Below are 21,169 nucleotides of genomic sequence, written 5' to 3'. Positions count from 1 at the left end.
TTGCTGCGATTTTCGATCTTCTTGCTCAAAGCTTCATTCACAAAACTTATTTGGGAGATTGTTGCTTGGTATGTGACTCCTCCAGTGGTCCAATTAGTTTTTGTTCTAGTGCTTTATTCATTGCAAATTTTTACTGCATAGGTGACCCTGTTCTTGAGCTGGCATGTTAAATTTATGAGGTCCCAAGTAATTTTAATGCATGATATAGGCTCTAGGCACTTGTAGGAGTAGTTGCTACCAATCTTGTTTAGTTTTATTCACTTTTATTTTGAAGTTACTAAAATTTCAGAAATTTTTCAGAAAAAGAAATATGTCTAGGAGAATGTATCAAGGTGTTTCCTCAATAAAGAAAGGACCCAGGCTTGCTATGCGTGAGCAAGACGATGAACTACCGAGGGACACAGAAGTACGAGCTTGTGAGTGGCCATCCGACGATTTTATGGTCGAAGCAGGCTTTAAGGAGGAATTTGACGCGTATATGCGTAATGCCGATCTGGAGGACTTCTTACAAGATAAGTGTCCTCAGTACTATCAATTGACTGATTCATTTGTGCGAAGGTTTAAATACAAATGTACACGTAATTCTCCGAGTGTCCTATTTGATATCTATGATACATCTTATACCATGGACTTAAAGGATTTTACAACTGCTTGCAAACTTCCACAGTGGGCCAATATTAATCATCCCCACAAATCTGAATTTAGAGATTTCCTTGCTAGTATTACTGTGGCAGAATCTAGGGATATTGCACAAGCTACCATAGGGAGCATTCATTTTCCTGCTATACATTATTTTGCTCTTTTCATTGGTAGATGCATTAAGGTAAAGATGAAGCATGTCATATGTGTGTGCCTGATCTTTGTGTCCTCAAGAGTGCTGTGTTAGGTTATAAAGATTATAACTTGGGGGCAATAGTTGCACATAGTTGCATAATAACGGCAGAGCTGGAGATTTATTTGGATGAATTTATGTGACCCGTGTGGCAAATTATCTTGGTATAGCCCCACGAGAGGGGGATATGATATTGCCTCCTGCTTATTTAGATTATGACGCTATGGTCCAACATCATTTTCTTAAGAGGAATGAACAATTCCTCCAGTATTGACTAATCTTTGACAGACGTAGCGCTGTCCATGTTACTCTTCCTGCTCCTTTCCTTTTTTATTAACAGGCAAAAGGAAGATATGTTGTTACCAGGGAGGAAGCAGCTGAACACGAGGGGAGAGCGGAGGCGGCTCACCAACATGCCGCAGCTCAGGAGGCATTTGCTGCTGCATCTCAGTACGACCCCAGTTACAACTACGGATATCAGCCAGGCTATCCTTGGCATTAGACCAACTTAGGCCAAAAGCCTAAGCTTGGGGGAGTACACATTTCTCACCGACTTTACGTTCATGTTCACACACTATTCTAGTCGTCGGTGCTCACACTCTTTCATTGTATTATCCATGCTAGTTTAATTTTCTTTTTCTAGTTTTCTTCTTGTGTGTCTGATAAACCTTAAGAAAAACAAAAAAAATTAGTTAGTTTAATTTCCATGCTTTTAGTAGAATTAAAATGAAAACCCAAAAAGATTTCTCCTTCTTCTTCTTACTTGTTGGGAGCTTTCCCGTGTAAATAGTTTTGTTTTCTTTTCTTTCCTTTGGGGGTCGAGAGTAGAAGACCATATTGAAAATGTTTAGTGGCTCTCATATAATTGATTGTTTATTTAACTTAGAGCCCATATTACTTTGTCTTCTCTCTTAAGTTGAATGCTTGCAGATTCCAGCTTAGTCCAATGCACGTGCACTACTATTATTATACACATCGTTCGGTCGTGCAAGTGAAAGGCAATAACGACGATATATGATGGACTGATTGAGATGAGAGAAGCTGGTATGAACTCGACCTCTCTTGTTTTTGTAAATATGATGAGTTCATCGTTCCTGATTCAGCTTATTATGAATTAAACATATTTGCAATGACATTTAGAGATTGTAGTTGCTTGTGTCGTGCTTGATTAGCTATGAGTTATAATGGTTTACCTTACGTGCCAACATGCTATTAGAATGGTTATGATGTGGTATGATGGGATGGTATCCTCCTTTGAATAAATTGAGTGACTCGACTTGGCACATGTTCACGCATGTAGTTGAAACAAATCAACATAGCCTTCACGATATTTATGTTCATGGTGGATTATATTCTACTGATGTTTGTACTCGGTGTGAATTAATTTTAATGCATGTTTATGACTGTTGTCGCTCTCTCAGTTGGTCGACTCCCAGTCTCTTGCAAGCCTTCACCTGTACTAAGCGGGAATACTGCTTGTGCATCCAAACACCTTAAACCCCAAAGTTATTCCATATGAGTCCACTATACCTTCCTATATGCGGTATTTCCCTGCCGTTCCAAGTAAGTTTGTATGTGCCAAACTCCAAATCTTCAAATGAAATTCTGTTTTGTGTGCTCGCGCAACTCATGTTTCAACTAGGGCTGCCTATATCTTCCATGCTAGGTGGGTTATTCTCAAGAGGAGTGGACTCCGCTCCTCATTCACGAGAAAGGGCCGGTAACCGGGATGCCCAGTCCCATGATCCAAAAAGATCAAAGCAAATCAATATAATTAAACAAAACTCCCCCAGGGCTGTTGTTAGTTGGAGGCACTCGTTGTTTCGAGCAAGCCATGGATTGATGCTTGTTGGTGGTGGGGAGTATAAACTTTTACCATTCTGTTTGGGAACTGCCTATAATGCATGTAGTATGGAAGATACAACCATCTCATAGTTGTTGGCGTTGACAGTGAAAGTATGCCGCTCAAAATGTTATTCAATCTCTATTTTAGAATCGAGCTCTGGCACCTCTACAAATCCCTGCTTCCTTCTGCGAAGGGCCTATCTATTTACTTTTATGTTGAGTCATCACCTTCTTATTAAAAAGCACCCGCTGGAGAGCACACTGTCATTTGCATTCATTACTATTGGTTTATATTGGGTATGACTTGACTGGATGTCTTTTACCATGAATTACAATGTTTATTCAGTCCTTGATCTTTAAAGGTGCTCTGCATTTATGTTTTATGGTCTCAGAAAGGGCTAGCGAGATACCATTTTGTTAGATCATGTTATGGTTGTTCTGAGAAAGTGTTGTCATCCGAGTTTTATTATTATGGCTCGCTAGCTGATTATGCCATTGCTATGAGTAATTGTGAGACCTAAGTGTTATTGTGAGTATGGTTAGTTCATAATATTTGCTGAAACCTGAATGCTAGCTTTACATATTTACAACAACAAGAGCAAATTGAGTTTGTAAAAGTTTTTCTTTATCACTTTCAGTTTATCAACTGAATTGGTTGAGGAAAAGCAAAGGTTTAAGCTTGGGGGAGTTGATACGTCTCCAACGTATCTACTTTTCCAAATACTTTTACCCTTGTTTTGGACTCTAACTTGTATGATTTGAATGAAACTAACTCGGACTGACGTTGTTTTCAGCAAAACGGTCATGATGTTGTTTTATGTGTAGAAAACAAAAGTTCTCGGAATGTCTTGAAATTCAATGGAGGCAAGTTTTGGAAAATATAAAAAATACTGGCGAAAGAATCAAGACCAGAGGGCCCACACCCTGTCCACGAGGGTGGGGGCGCACCCCCTGTCTCGTGGGCCCCCTGAGGCTCCGCCGACCTCAGCTCCAACTCCATATATTCCGTCTCGTGGAGAAAAAACCCAGAGAGGAAGTTTCATCGTGTTTTACGATATGGAGACGCCGCCAAGCCCTAATCTCTCTCGGGAGGGCTGATCTAGAGTCCGTTCGGGGCTCCGGAGAGGGGGATTCGTCGCCGTCGTCATCATCAACCATCCTCCATCACCAATTTCATGATGCTCACCGCCGTGCGTGAGTAATTCCATCGTAGGCTTGCTGGACGGTGATGGGTTGGATGAGATTGACCATGTAATCAAGTTAGTTTTGTTAGGGTTTGATCCCTAGTATCCACTATGTTCTGAGATTGATGTTGCTATGACTTTGCTATGCTTAATGCTTGTCACTAGGGCCCGAGTGCCATTATTTCAGATCTGAACCTATTATGTTTTCAAGAATATATGTGTGTTCTTGATCCAATCTTGCAAGTCTATAGTCACCTATTATGTGTTATGATCCGACAAACCCGAAGTGACAATAATCGGTATACTTCTCGGTGATGACCATAGTTTGAGGAGTTCATGTATTCGCTATGTGCTAATGCTTTGTTCCGGTTCTATATTAAAAGGAGGCCTTAATATTCCTTAGTTTCCACTAGGACCCCGCTGCCACGGGAGGGTAGGATAAAAAATGTCATGCAAGTTCTTTTCCATAAGCACATATGAATATATTCGGAATACGTGCCTACATTACATTGATGAATTGGAGCTCCCTGGCTGGCATGCACTAGCGTGTTGCACGCACAAGACGCTGGCGTCCGACAAGACGTTGTACGTCGTCTCCATGCACCAGCATGTTAGACGCCTGTTGAAGGCAATGCAACTCTCGATGTATTGATCGGATGCACGGTGCACGTATATATAAGTACAAGGGCAGCACTCAGCCTCATCTATATAAGGAAACTAGAGGCGGGGCCGGTAGGAGATTATCCTAACAGATACATGCACATAGTATGTTCACCCCCCCACTCCGCAGTCAATACATCACCAGTGACGCAGAGACTAGACCGGAACCCCTCAAATGTAGGCGTCGGTAACCCCTTGGTCATAACATTGGCAAACTGCTGAGCCGTAGGAACGTGAAGAACGCGGATGCGCCCAAGAGCCACCTGCTCTCGCACTAAGTGAATGTAGAGCTCAATATGCTTCGTGCGACGATGATGAACGGGGTTGGCAGAGAGGTAGACTGCAGAGACATTGTCACAGTAGACAATGGTGGCCTTCGGGACGTCAAGGAGCAACTCCTGGAGAAGCTGCCGAAGCCACAAGCACTTGGCGACGGCATTGGCCACAACACGATACTCAGTCTTAGCACTAGAGCGGGATACCGTGGGTTGTCGTTTAGACGACCACGATATAAGCGAGGGACCCAAGTAGACGCAGTAGCCGGAAGTGGAGCGACGGGTGTCCGGACAGCCAGCCCAATCGGCGTCACTCTAGGCAAGAAGGTCGGTCAATATATATACTGTTCTCATTTACTGTTCTTGTTTTTTACTTTATATTTGTACTTTCCTTTATACTTTAAAATATACTTTTCAAAAAGATATTTGCAAAAATGTTGAACAGGTATTTGAAAAATGTTTCATAACTATTAAAAAAATGCTGAAAAGTATTTAAAAATATTAGTTAAGTATTAAAAATGTTGAGTAAGTAGTAAAAAATGTTGAACGATTATTTGTAAAATGTTGAACAAGTATTTGAAAAAATTTGAACATCTATTTTAAAAATGTTGAACAAGTATTTGGACAAAAATTGAATAAACGTTCGCACAATGTTGAACGTGTATACAAAAATGTTGATCACTTATTAAAATATTTTTTTGACATATAAAAATATGTAGAGTGAAAAGGAAAACAAAAGAAAAACAAAAAATGTAGAAGAAAACAGAAAAGCAAACAGAAAAACGGAGAAGAAAAAAATAAAAAATAAAAAATGGAGAATACAAAAGAAAAGAAAGAAGAAAAAACGGCTCGACGCAGTTCAAGTAGGCGCGCCCTTTAAAGCAACACGAATTGTAGGGTGGCCAGGTGGCTAGTAGCGTTCTCTTTCTTTTATGGGGACCAGGGTTCGAGCCCTTTTCCTTCTCTTTTTATCCCACAGGGTGCAAAAATGGGCCGGTCCAGTAACGACCAGGACCGCGAAATTATGTAGACGCGATAGTTTCGATGGAATCGCGGAAAGCTGCTGGGCCGAAAAAATCCACATCGAGAGGCTGGCTTTATTTATTATCGCCCCGTTCGTTTCTATTCCGTCTCTATTTAGTACCACATCGCCTGCTAGAGAACTTGTTTTGCAGCTTAAGTAGTGTGTATACGGCACTCTACTTGCCGATGACGCAAAGCTGTTCCAGTAAGTCTGTCGAGGCAAAAAGCAGTCACAACATACTTTTGGCCGGGCTAGGCCGTCGGCCTGTCACCTTAAGTTGCTGTTAAGTCGTGCATGAGAGGGGCCAGAAGTGTGAAATGGCGTCAGTCTTTTTTAAATATAATTTAAAACTGCTTTTGTTAATAACACAATTTATTTTATTTTATTTTTTTGAGGTCCAAAACCTATTTATATTTTGGTTCACAAAACATGAGGTATCTCTTCCGTACTTCTACCGTCGTAGGCAACATCTCTTCATCTTGTTTAAATATTCAACGGATTATGGTCGAATTCTAATGGCTTATACTATAGACCTCAAGAGGAGAAATGAAGAGTTCACCAACTAGAGTTTAATACCTTGAGAAATGAGACTGATGGTCGTGAATAACCTACGCTCCACTCTCTCGACCGGCGGCATGAGAACAACCACTATTGGCATGGTGGTTCCCAATGGAAGACCGAGGTATGTGAAGGGTATCTCTCCAACCAAACGACAAAAAGGTAAACTCTTCCCTCCAAGCTTCATCGGTAAACTTGTGAATTCTCCACCCCTCTTCTTGCCGCTCCAGCGGCCAATGGTGGAGAGGGGAATCTCGGTGGCTTCGCTCCGGCTAGTAGTTCAGTTTGGGGTTTTATTTGCCGCGGGTGTGGTGCTCGGGCTGATGGTGACGCCTGTTGTTTGAGTTTGTATTCCAGGCTCCGATCATTCTCAAAGTTTGTTCATATCCACATAGTCGACGAACCTCTGACATAGATTCATGGTGTTTCCTTGGGGCAGCAAAATTAGGGTCTCTCTTCATGTGTGTGCGACGACGAGATTTGGTGTCATTTGCTTCAGATCTATTCAACGGTTCTATGCGAAAACTACGGATCCAGGACATTGGTACTTAGGGGCACGTGCATGAAGACTTTCCAACTGTCATTGATAAGATCAAGCCGTCTCCGATAGGAGAGCGGCGTCAGCGTCGCATCGGCAGCTCATTCTGGCAGCGGTACTGGTTGTTCGGTGGTCTAGAGACCTCAATATAATTTTTATTATATTTAAGGTGCTTCATACTTCTGATAATCTTTTATAATAGATCCATAACTGTTTGCAAAACTAAAGTTGTTTTTGGGGTGCGGGTTAGGCGGTGCTTGCATGCTAAAGACACGGCGGCCGACACAAGCGACATCGGTTGCCCAACTGAGAATGTCTACCTAGTCAAAATGCGTTCTAGCTCCAACATTCTTGTGGTAGCACCAAATTAGTTCTTCCCTTAATTGAGCGCTATGTGTTTTCCTTTTCTTTTAATAATTTCTGAATATTTTCCCAGAAAATGATGAACCTTTTAAATTCAGAAACGGTTTTTAGATTCATGAACATATTTATGTTATTTTTTAAGTCTTGAGCAATGTTTTCCATTTTTATTGCCAATTTTAATTTTGATACCCTAATATGTTTTCTTCTAAAATTCTTGCATATTTTTAATTCGTGAACGTTTTTACAATGTATTTCCTCAAAAATGAAAAACAATGAAAACAGACAAAATCGGACAACAGCAGGCCTACTTATGTCCCGCGTGGTTGTTTCATCGACTATTTAGCGCTTTGTTTTTACATATTTTAAAATTGTTGAAATTTTCACAAAAAATAGAAACAAATCCATGAACATATGTTATAATTTTTTTTTCAAAAAATTTAAAACTATTTTCAATTAACAAACATTTTCTAGTTCAGAAAATTTAATATTTTATTTTGTATAAAATTCCTGATTTTTTCAATTTGTGAAGTTTTTCCAATTTTGATATGTTTTAAAATTGGAGAACAATAAGTAGATTCGTGTGCATTGAATTTTTTTTTCAAATCACAACTTCTAAAATTGTGGCCCAAGTTGTTTGAACATATGATTTTATTTAACAGTACGAAACTCTTCTCTTAATATTTTTTATTGTACTTTTAGAAAGATGTTTCCTTTTTATCATGCAAAAGTTCGTCCTTGCCAAAACCTGATCGCATGTCCTCAACATGCAACATTAGTGTCAATTACAGTAAACCTACTTATGGAAAGCCAACAGAAATGATAAGCAGGTTTGCACTAAATATCACCTGAAAGTTTTTGAAACCATGCAATTTAGAACGTCATCTGGTTCAGTTTTTCTGCTTTATATACAATTTCCATTAATGTTTTTCCCTACTCAATATGATCATGCATTTATGTTGATCCTTGCTACCTCCATCTGGGCTTATTAATCTCCATCGCATTTGGGGTCAAAGTTTGATCATATGTTTCAGAATGTTAATGCATGTCACCAAACATTATATTGTTGAATTGTTATTTGAATATAGTTTTTAGTGATTTTATTTTTCTACATATAATTTAAATTTTATTAGTTAAAATCATGGTCAAAATATCACCCAAAATAAGAGGGGGACAAATAAATCAGGACAAAGGTACTAGTACTCACTACTTTCATTATACCTCTTGAGACCGCTGTCCTAAAAATAAGTAGTTTCTCCTCTCGCTAGGCTTACCTCCTCTCTTGCGACTTTACATTGCTGTTGAGCTTCTTCGATCTCGTGCTACCAGTCCCTCCCGCCTACGATTTCCCTCGCCTCTCCCACCCACTCGTCTTCGGGCTGAGCAAGGGCCATCCTTGTGTCGCTTCCGGGCCTTGGCGTAGTACGTTGGTTTGGCTTTGGGCATCCGTTCAGGAACAACTAGGATTTTTGGGCATGGCTCATGATGCAGCAGCCTCAGCATCTTGTGAAGAAAAGGGGTTGGTGGAGCTTATGAATGAACTAGGGGTCATTGATGAGGATCTCGATGACCTAGTCTATGACTATGAGGATGAAGTGTCAGATGAATCTTCTTACCTGCGCTGGTTGGCTATAGGCAAAGTGCATACCACTCGTGAGTATGGTGATTTCTGGGTTCACAAAAACATGAGGAATGTTGGGGAACGTAGTAATTTCAAAAGTTTCCTACGCACACGCAAGATCATGGTGATGCATAGCAACGAGAGGGGAGAGTGTTGTCCACGTATCCTCGTAGACCGAAAGCGGAAGCGTTATGACAACGCGGTTGATGTAGTCATACGTCTTCACAATCGACCGATCCTAGTACCAAACATACGACACCTCTGCGATCTGCACACGTTTAGCTCGGTGACGTCCCATGAACTCCGATCCAGCAGATTGTCGAAGGAGAGTTTCGTTAGCATGACAGCGTGATGACGGTGATGATGAAGCTACCGACGCAAGGATTCGCCTAAGCACTACGACAATATGACCGAGGTGGATTATGGTGGAGGGGGGCACCGCACATGGCTAAGAGATCAATGATCAACTTGTGTTGTCTATTGTCCCTTTGGTGTGTCCCCTGCCCACGTATATAAAGGAGAGAGGAGGAGGAGGCCGGCCCTAGAGAGGCCGCGCCAAGTGTGGGGAGTCCTACTAGGACTCCCAAGTCCTAGTAGGATTCCCCTTTTTCCTTTCCGGAGTAGGATAAAAGAAAGAGGGAAAGAGAGAGGGAGTAGGAAAGGGCAAGGGGGGCGCAGCCCCTTTCCCGTAGTCCAATTCGTACCCATGGGGGGGGGAGCCTCCTTCCCTTTGGCCTGCCTCCTCTATTCCCGTATGGCCCAATAAGGCCCAATACTTCTCCCGGTGAATTCCCGTAACTCTCCGGTACTCCGAAAAATACCCGAATCACTCGGAACCTTTTAGATGTCCGAATATAGCCTTCCAATATGTTGATATTTACGGCTCGACCATTTCCAGACTCCTCATCATGTCTCCGACCTCATGCGGGACTCCGAACAAACATCGGTCATCAAATCACATATCTCATAATACAAATCGTCACAGAACATTAAGCGTGCGGACCCTACGGGTTCGAGAACTATGTAGACATGACCGAGACATGTCTCCGGCCAATAACCAATAGCGGAACCTGGATGCTCATATTGGCTCCCACATATTCTACGAAGATCTTTATCGGTCAAACCGCATAACAACATACGTTGTTCCCTTTGTCATCGGCATGTTACTTTGCCCAAGATTCGATCATCGGTATCTCAATACCTAGTTTACTCTCGTTACCGGCAAGTCTCTTTATTCGTTTCGTAATGCATCATCCCGTAACTAACTCATTAGTCACATTGCTTGCAAGGCTTATAGTGATGCACATTACTGAGAGGGCCCAGATATACCTATACGACAATCGTAGTGACAAATTCTAATCTCGATCTATGCCAACTCAACAAACACCATCGGAGACACCTATAGAGTACCTTTATAATCACCCAGTTACGTTGTGACGTTTGGTAGCACACAAAGTGTTCCTCCGGTATTCGGGAGTTGCATAATCTCATAGTCACAGGAACATGTATAAGTCATGAAGAAAGAAATAGCAATATACTAAATGATCAAGTGCTAAGCTAACGGAATGGGTCAAGCCAATCACATCATTCTCTAATGATGTGATCCCGTTAATCAAATGACAACTCATGTCTATGGCTAGGAAACTTAACCGTCTTTGATTCAACGAGCTAGTCAAGTAGAGGCATACTAGTGACACTCTGTTTCTCTATGTATTCACACATGTACTAAGTTTCCGGTTAATACAATTCTAGCATGAATAATAAACATTTATCATGAATAAGGAAATAAATAATAAATTTATTATTGCCTCTAGGGCATATTTCCTTAAGTCTCCCATTTGCACTAGAGTCAATAATCTAGTTCACATCGCTATGTGATTTAACACCAATAGTTCACATCACCATGTGATTAACACCCATAGTTCACATCGCCATGTGACCAACACTCACAATGTTTACTAGAGTCAGTAATCTAGTTTACATCGCCATGTGATTAACACCCAAAGAGTACTAAGGTGTGATCATGTTTTGCTTGTGAGAGAAGTTTAGTCAATCGGTCTGCAACATCCAGAGCCGTATGTATTTTGCAAATATTCTATGTCTACAATGCTCTGCATAGAGCTACTCTAGCTAATTGCTCCCACTTTCAATATGTATCCAGATTGAGACTTAGAGTCATCTGGATCGGTGTAGAAGCTTGCATCGACGTAACTCTTTACGACGAACTCTTTATCACCCCCATCACCGAGAAACATTTCCTTAGTCCTCACTAAGAATAATTTTGACCGCTGTCCAGTGATCTACTCTTAGATCACTATTGTACCCCCTTGCCAAACTCATGGCAAGGTACACAATAGGTCTGGTACACAGCACAACATACTCTATAGAACCTATGACTGTGGCATAGGGAATGACTTTCATTCTCTTTCTATCTTCTGCCATGGTCGGGCTTTGAGTCTTACTCAATTTTACACCTTGTAATACAGACAAGAACTCCTTCTTTGACTGATCCATTTTGAACTCTTTTAAAAACTTGTCAAGGTATTTACTCATTGAAAAATCTTATCAAGCGTCTTGATCTATCTCTATAGATCTTGATGCCCAATATGTAAGCAGTTTCACCCGAGGTCTTTCATTGAAAAACTCTTATTCAAGTATCCCTTTATGCTATCCAGAAATTCTATATCATTTCCGATCAACAATATGTCATCCACATATAATATTAGAAATGCTATAGAGCTCCCACTCACTTTCTTGTAAATACAGGCTTCTCCAAAAGTCTGTATAAACCCACACTACTAGGGAAAAGCCTATACACAGAATCTTACCAGCAGCACGCTCTAAAATAAGGCGCTGCTGCTACGTAGCAGTAGCGCGCGCAAGACTAACTCGCTGTTGAAATAGATATAGCAGTAGCGCGCCCACTCTAAGACGTGCTGCTGATATAATTTGTGGCCGCAATATGAGTCTTCACCTGTTCCTAAACAGGTGAGGACTCATATTGACAAATCAGATTGTACACAAAAAGATCGTTGATGATCAATGTATTTTTGAAGTCTATTTTTTTACATGGTGACACATAGCAGTAGCGCTTTCTTTGTAAAGGCGCTACTGCTAGGTAGTTTAGCAGTAGCGCCTTATCTATAGCGCGCTAATGCTAAGCCATTCCATCTCCCACCCCCCTCTCCTCGATCTGATACACTCACACTCACACACTCACTGGATCTCCCCCTCACCCCCACGTCGGTCCTCCCCGTCGCCCCTCCTCCCTCTGTGCCGTCGTCACCTCACTACTAGGAAAAGGCCTACTAATGGCGCACCGGTTTTGCCTACTAATGGCGCACTACTGGTGTGCCATTAGTACCACGCCACTAGTATTTTTTACTAATGGAGCACCACTGGTGCTCCATTAGTATCTGGTATACTAATGGCACACCAAGCAGTGCGCCATTAGTATGTAAGACCATGCGCCATTAGTATGCCTCCCGGGGGGCCATACGTAACCATGTGCTTTGTCATACTAATGGCACACTCTGTGGTGATGCGCCATTAGTATCCTTTGGCATACTAATGGCGTACCTGGAGGTGATGCGCCATTAGTATGAATATTTGGTTTTTTTACTTTTCTGATTTTTGCACAAGTTACCAAATATATTATTGGACAAAATATAGATAGCAACACACAGAAACAGCAGATTCATCGAATACAATAGAAGATTAGTCTCCGAATACAATTCATCATATTAGTCTCCGAATTCAAAAGATCGAACAAAGATAAAACATTACAAGTCTCTAGACCGCGAGTATCGAGTTTGTCTTCACATTACAAGTCGATATCGATCATCTAAACTACCATCACATAGAAGAGAGGTGCGGTCATCACGATGAGCATCATCGCGATCAAACTGGTCTTCACCCGGTTCCTCCAACGCTCCCTCCTCTCTCCCGCTAGATAGCGGGCGTATCTAGATTTCGGCCTCCGCCCTAGTGGTGTACCCTTTGTAACTGTTACCGCTGAAACGGTGAACCTGTCTCCGACACTCCCCCCAGTCGTCGTAGACTCCGGGAACCTTACCCTTGTACACGACATACGACGGCATCTCTATGCACAAGCCAAACAACAGACAATACATAAGCAATATGTAAGTATGTAACAAAAGGATCGGAAGAGAAAAGCAAGACATTAATAGCACGATTCATGATCCTACTAATAAATAACATCGATTACATCTAAGTTGAATGACTATCCAAACCAAAGAGACATACGGATTCATTAAAGTTTAATTACAACATGAGCCAATCAATGTTTCAGAACTACACATCACTACTTTCGACTCGACTCATCGGACAGGAGCGTGGATGAAGCCGTCGTCTATCGTGATGGTCATGAAATCACGGTCATTGTCACCCTGCATTTGTAGCGTTCCATCTATCTCACTGTTGGACGGTTGATATGTGAGGAAGAACTGCCCCGAGGTATGAAGGACATCTTGATGGATGATGTCCGCAAACTCCGACTGGATGCGAAAGAATTCTTGTCTGAGGTCAGCGTCCTGGATTGCCGACAACCTCGCGGCCCAATCTTTGAGATTATCTGGTAGCAGAAGGTGATGATGGTCCCTTACGATCGCCCGCATGTGATGGAGGGCGTAGTAGGCATCCTTCTGACCGCCAGGCGGCTGCTTGACGCAGCAGAACTTCATATTGTGTGAGAAGGTGTGCTTGCCGTACTTACGAACTGCCCTGGTGAAGGTGCCTCTAGATTTGGCGTAGCCGGGGAGAACATCATCAAGAACTTTCTTGACATTTGTGTAGTCTATCTTGGAGTTACGGTTCGGGTCGAAATACATGGCCATGGAATATTTCGGGCTTAAGAGGATGAGTGTGCAATGTGTGTCACTGCACAGAAACGGAATGTTAGAAAAAAAAGAACGATCGAAATCTAAGAAATCATATGTTACGGGGCGGTTAAGGGATGACTTACTCGGGAAAGTAAGCCACAAGGAAGTTATCCTTATCTGGGTTTGCCAGAATGATGCCTTCGAGGTATGAACTCGCAACTTGGCGGTCCCCAGTGCTGCTCAAGTGCTTGGCACGCATGTAGAAGGGGTCGACTATCACGATGTCCGGGGTCTTGTCTCTAATGATCCGCATCTCCATACTCAGCGAAAACAGCCGAACGAAGGTGTAGTGCAGCGGATGAAGGTTAAACATAGCAAAGATGTCATCAAACCCCAGGACGATCGTACCCCCGATGTCGCCATCCACAAAGCCCTTGCCCTTTGGCACCTTGGCCATGAAAACCGGGTATGCCACATCATTCTCTCTGAGACGCCGCTTCTCCAAAGAAAGAACACTGTCATGCAGACTCCGCATAGCACCGGTTGCAGCATTGGGCATATTTGGTGTAGCATCGCCCTACCCGCCACATGCACCCTCCTCGAAATATCCTTAGGTGAAGGTGGCCTGTCCTGAGCACGGATCGAACTCGGTGCCGGCTGGCTCGCACCGGCGCCCTTGTTAGTCTTTCATTTCCGTCCCTTCTTCTTGATCTCCTGTAATGGGACCGAGTTCTGTTCACAGACCGCCTTCTTGAGCGTGTTGGGGCTGATAATATTTTGCACCTCAGCTATCTGAGGCTCGGTGAAGGCGGGAGCTGGAGGCGTCTCCTGAGAACTGAACGCCAGACGATGCCTGTTGCAATTGGATTTCTCCGCCGTACCAGCTAGATCGCGGTTGTCTTGGTTGGGTTCTTGAGAAAGAGGCCCGCAGAACTTGTCAGCGTAGCCATGTTCGGCAAAGTACTTATCAACTTTGGTAAATGTACTGTCGTCGTTGTCGTCGTCGTCCGGATCCTGTGCCATAGGGATGTCCGGATCCTGTGCCATAGGGATGTCCGACATAGGGATGTCCGGCAGGTCCGGTAGCGTTGCGGCGTTCTTGCCATGGCTTGGCGCCGGCACGACTGGCGGTCTTGTCTGTGGGGTGGTGTCCCCCGCCCCCAAACGAATCTGGCTCTTCAGCCAAAGTAGGGGCCCGTTTATGCAGGCGCTGAGGGTCATCTCATCTTCTTCGTCGGCCCCAGCGGGTCGAATCGGAGGTAACAGCTCGTCGCAGCCTGGCAGCACCCGAACCACTTCAACCCTATACACTGTGGGTGGCATCGGATTACCGTGGAACATGGGTTTGCCCGGTTGAACGATTCTGCCCTTGGCGACATCGACCAACTCGCCGCCCACGAAGTGCAGAAGAGTGCAAGGAACATCGGCAGCGCCCTGCGAAAACATGTAGGGCGTCAGGGATGCCCAGTCAAAGGCAAGGAGATGAAGTCATTGGCCAGGAGGCTTAGTTATCGTGATGCCGTCGAGCTCGGCTAATGTCGAGGCACCGCCAACGGCGGGCATGCAACTGACGGAGGGGGCGCTTGCTGGCGAGGTGCCGGCCGGCGTACACCCGGGTGCATTAAGCTCCAATGCCCGTGCTGGCGCCGGAGACACGAATACCGCCTCCACCGGAGACACCAATGGCTCCTCCGGAGACACTAATGGCGCCGCCTGCGCGCTGTGCGAGTTGTTGGCCGTGAAGCTGGAAACCGGGGGAGGCCCCTGTTGGCCGCCCGCAATCCGCATCGTCAGCCCATGAATCAACGTAGGCACCATGGCATTGAGCTTCGTTCCCAGTTGTTGTTCCACTTGCTCTTGGACAAGCTCCGGAATCCGCGCCACTTGTGCCTTGAGTGCTTCAACCTCGCGCGTCTGGCTTTCTGAGCTAGTCTTTTTCTCCTTCAGCCGACCAGCGGCATAGTATGACGAGCATTTTGTGGACAAGCCTTTGCCGGCCACACGACCAGCTAACGTCGGCTTACTGAGCATATCCTTGTTTTTCATTATGTTCAACGCCCTATTTAAAGGGGTGTCGAAAGGGGAGCTCTGAAACGACCCCGCGCTACTGCTTTCAGTTTCCTGCGGAAGGAACGTGAACCATTTAGAAATATTGGGGATTAATTAGAGTACAACCATATGGAGCTAATTACGCGGGGGTGTATTCATTACCAGAACACGCTCAAGCACCCTGGTCTTCGGATCCGTGGTAAGCTCCTTTGTTATCGGGTCCTAGTTGTACCGGCCCTGACAAAGTTCTTGGTCTGCTTGTCACCGCTGTATTTCTTGAAGCGGGGCGGTAGGCCTTGCTCGGCACACTCCGCGTCCTCCTTGTCCCATATAGGCTCCGCCACTCTGTAACCGCCGGGACCGAGTTTGTGTTCCCCTAAGTTCAACTCCCGCATTTCTTTCCCCCACTGACTTGATTCGGAGGTTGCGCTGCTCTCGCACTTGATCTTGAACTCCTTGTAGTCATCTTCGCCGATCGAAGAATATTTCGCCTTGATATTTGAAGGAAATATGCCCTAGAGGCAATAATAAAGTTATTATTTATTTCCTTATTTCATGATAAATGTTTATTATTCATGCTAGAATTGTATTAACCGGAAACATGATACATGTGTGAATACATAGACAAACATATAGTCACTAGTATGCCTCTACTTGACTAGCTCATTAATCAAAGATGGTTATGTTTCCTAACCATAGACATGTGTTGTCATTTGATTAATGGGATCATATCATTAGGAGAATGATGTGATTGACATGACCCATTCCGTTAGCCTAGAACTTGATCGTTTAGTATATTGCTATTGCTTTCTTCATGACTTATACATGTTCTTGTAACTATGAGAATTATGCAACTCCCGTTTACCAGAGGAACACTTTGGGTACTACCAAACGTCACAACGTAACTGGGTGATTATAAAGGAGTACTACAGGTGTCTCCGAAGGTACATGTTGAGTTGGCGTATTTCGAGATTAGGTTTTGTCACTCCGATTGTCGGAGAGGTATCTCTGGGCCCTCTCGGTAATGCACATCATTATAAGCCTTGCAAGCAATGTGACCAAATGAGTTGGTTACGGGATGATGCATTACGGAACGAGTAAAGAGACTTGCCGGTAACGAGATTGAACTAGGCATTGGATTCCGACGATCAAATCTCGGGCAAGTAACATACCGATGACAAAGGGAACAACGTATGTTGTTATGCGGTTTGACCGATAAGGATCTTCGTAGAATATGTAGGAACCAATATGGGCATCCAGGTTCCGCTATTGGTTATTGACCGAGAATAGTTCTAGGTCATGTCTACATAGTTCTCGAACCCGTAGGGTCCACACGCTTAATGTTACGATGACAGTTTTATTATGACTTTATAAGTTTTGATGTACCGAAGTTTGTTCGGAGTCCCGGATGTGATCACGGACATAACAAGGAGTCTTGAAATGGTCGAGACATAAAGATCGATATATTGGAAGCCTATATTTGGACATCGGAATCGTTCCGGGTGAAATCGGCATTTTACCGGAGTACCGGGAGGTTACCGGAACCCCCCGGGGGGTTATTGGGCCTACATGGGCCTCGAGGGAGAAGAGGGAAGGAGGCAGGAGGGGGTCGCGCGCCCCTCCCCTTCCTAGTCCGAATAGGACAAGGGAAGGGGGGCGGCGCCCCCCCTTTCCTTCCCCTCTTCCTCCTCTTTCCCCCCTTCTCGTATTCCAACTAGGAAAGAAGGGAGTCCTACTCCCGGTGGGAGTAGGACTCCCCCCTTGGCATGCCCTCCTTGGCCGGTCGCCTCCTCCCCCCTGCCTCCTTTATATACGGGGGCGGGGGCCACCCCATAGACACACAAGTTGATCTACGGATCGTTCCTTAGCCGTGTGCGGTGCCCCCCTCCACCATATTCCACCTCGGTCATATCGTCGCGGAGTTTAGACGAAGCCCTGCGCCGGTAGAGCATCATCATCGTCACCATGCCGTCGTGCTGACGGAACTCATCCCCGAAGCTTTGCTGGATCGGATCCCGGGGATCGTCATCGAGCTGAACATGTGCTGAACTCGGAGGTGCCGTACGTTCGGTACTTGGATCGGTCGGATCATGAAAACGTATGACTACATCAACCGCGTTGTCATAACGCTTCCGCTTACGGTCTACGAGGGTACGTGGACAACACTCTCCCCTCTCGTTGCTATGCCATCACCATGATCTTGCGTGTACATTGGAATTTTTTTGAAATTACTACATTCCCCAACAGTGGCATCCGAGCCTAGGTTTTATGCGTTGATGTTATATGCACGAGTAGAACACAAGTGAGTTGTGGGCGATACAAGTCATACTGCTTACCAGCATGTCATACTTTGGTTCGGTGGTATTGTGAGATGAAGCGGCCCGGACCGACATTACGCGTACGCTTACACGAGACTGGTTTCACCGTTGCGAGCACTCGTGCTTAAAGGTGGCTGGCGGGTGTCTGTCTCTCTCACTTTAGCTGAATCGAGTGTGGCTACGCCCGGTCCTTGCGAAGGTTAAAACATCACTAACTTGACGAACTATCGTTGTGGTTTTGATGCGTAGGTAAGAACGGTTCTTGCTAAGCCCGTAGCAGCCACATAAAATTTGCAACAACAAAGTAGAGGACGTCTAACTTGTTTTTGCAGGGCATGTTGTGATGTGATATGGTCAAGACGTGATGAGATATAAGTTGTTGTATGAGATGATCATGTTTTGTTGAAGTTATCGGCAACTGGCAGAAGCCCTATGGTTGTCTCTTTGTTGCATAAGATGCAAGTGCCAAATAATTGCTTTACTTTATCGCTATGCGATAGCAATAGTTGCAAGAGCAATAGTTGGCGAGACGAACATGTGACGACACATTGATATAGATCAAGATGATGAAGATCATGGTGTCGTGCCGGTAACGATAGAGATCATGACAGTACTTTGGAGATGGAGATCAAAGGCGCAAGATGATCATGGCCATATCATGTCCCATATTTTGATTGCATATGATGTTTATCTGTTATACATCTTATTCTGTTTTGTTTGACGGTAGCATTATAAGATGATCTCTCACTAATTATCAAGAAGTGTTCTCCCTGAGTATGCACCGTTGCGAAAGTTCTTCGTGCTGAGACACCACGTGATGATCGGGTGTGATAGGTTCTACGTTCAAATACAACGGGTGCAAAACAGTTGCACACACGGAATACTCGGGTCATACTTGACGAGCCTAGCATATACAGATATGGCCTCGGAACACGGAGACCGAAAGGTCGAACGTGAATCATATAGTAGATATGATCAACATAGTGATGTTCACGATTGAAACTACTCCATCTCACGTGATGATCGGACATGGTTTAGTTGTTTTGGATCACGTGATCACTTAGATGACTAGAGATATGTCTGTCTAAGTGGGAGTTCTTAAGTAATATGATTAATTGAACTTTAATTTATCATGAACTTAGTCCTGGTAGTATTTTGCAAATTATGTTGTAGATCAATAGCTTGCGTCGTTGCTTTCATATGTTTATTTTGATATGTTCCTAGAGAAAATTGTGTTGAAAGATGTTAGTAGCAATGATGCGGATTGGATCCGTGATCTGAGGTTTATCCTCATTGCTGCACAAAAGAATTATGTCCTTGATGCACCGCTAGGTGACAGACCTATTGCAGGAGCAAATGCAGACGTTATGAATGTTTGGCTAGCTCAATATGATGACTACTTGATAGTTTTGTGCACCATGCTTAACGGCTTAGAATCGGGACTTCAAAGACGTTTTGAACGTCATGGACCATATGAGATGTTCCAGGAGTTGAAGTTAATATTTCAAGCAAATACCTGAGTTGAGAGATATGAAGTCTCCAACAAGTTCTATGGCTAAAAGATGGAGGAGAATCGCTCAACTAGTGAGCATGTGCTTAGATTGTCTGGGTACTACAATCACTTGAATCAAGTGGGAGTTAATCTTCCAGATAAGATAGTGATTGACAGAATTCTCTAGTCACCATCACTAAGTTAGTAGAACTTTGTGATGAACTATAGTATGCAAGGGATGACAAAAACGATTCCTGAGCTCTTCGTGATGTTGAAATCGACGAAGGTAGAAATCAAGAAAGAGCATCAAGTGTTGATGATTGACAAGACCACTAGTTTCAAGAAAAGGGCAAAGGGATAGAAAGGGAACTTCAAGTAGAATGACAAGCAAGTTGTCACTCCCGTGAAGATGCCCACAGCTGGACCAAAGCCTGAAACTGAGTGCTTACACTGCAAAGGAAATGGTCACTGGAAGTGGAAATGCCCTGAATATTTGGTGGATAAGAAGGATGGTGAAGTGAATAGGGGTATATATTTGATATACATGTTATTGATGTGTGCCTTACTATTGTTTATAGTAGCCCCTGAGTATTTGATACTTGTTCAGTTGCTAAGATTAGTAACTCGAAACAGGAGTTATATAAACAGAGACTAGTTGAAGGGGAAGTGACGATGAGTATTGGAAGTGGTTCCAAGATTGATATGATCATCATCACACACTCCCTATACTTTCGTGATTAGTGTTAAACCTAAATAAATGTTATTTGGCATTTGCATTGAGCATGAATATGATTTGATCATGTTTATTGCAATACGGTTATTCATTTAAAATCAAAGAATAATTGTTGTTCTGTTTACATGAATAAAACCTTCTATGGTCATACACCCAATGAAAATGGTTTGTTGGATCTCGATCATGTGATACACATATTCATAATATTGAAGCCAAAAGATGTAAAGTTAATAATGATAGTGCAACTTATTTGTGGCACTGCCGTTTAGGTCATATTGGTGTAAAGCGCATGAAGAAACTCCATGCTGATGGGCTTTTGGAATCACTTGATTATGAATCACTTGATGCTTGCGAACCATGCCTCATGGGTAAGATGACTAAGACTCCGTTCTCCGGAACAATGGAGCGAGCAACAGATTTGTTGGAAATAATACATACTGATGTATGAGATCCAATGAGTGTTGATGCTCGTGGCAAGTATCGTTATTTTCTGACCTTCACAGATGATTTGAGCAGATATGGGTATATCTACTTAATGAAGCACAAGTCTGAAACATTTGAAAAGTTCAAAGAATTTCAGAGTGAAGCGGAGAATCATCGTAACAAGAAAATAAAGTTTCTGTGATTTGATCGCAGAGACAAATATTTGAGTTACGAGTTTGGTCTACACTTGAAACAATGCGGAATAGTTTCGCAACTCACGCCACCCGGAACACCACAACGAAATGGTGTGTCCGAACGTCGTAATCGTACTTTAGTAGATATGGTGCGATCTATGATGTCTCTTACTAATTTACCGCTATCGTTTTGGGGTTATGCTTTAGAGACGGCCGCATTCA

Source organism: Triticum dicoccoides, chromosome 7B (genome assembly GCF_002162155.2).
Source record: "Triticum dicoccoides isolate Atlit2015 ecotype Zavitan chromosome 7B, WEW_v2.0, whole genome shotgun sequence".
NCBI lineage: Eukaryota > Viridiplantae > Streptophyta > Magnoliopsida > Poales > Poaceae > Triticum > Triticum dicoccoides.
The sequence above is the reverse complement of the archived record's forward strand: the minus strand, read 5'-3'. Positions refer to the sequence as shown.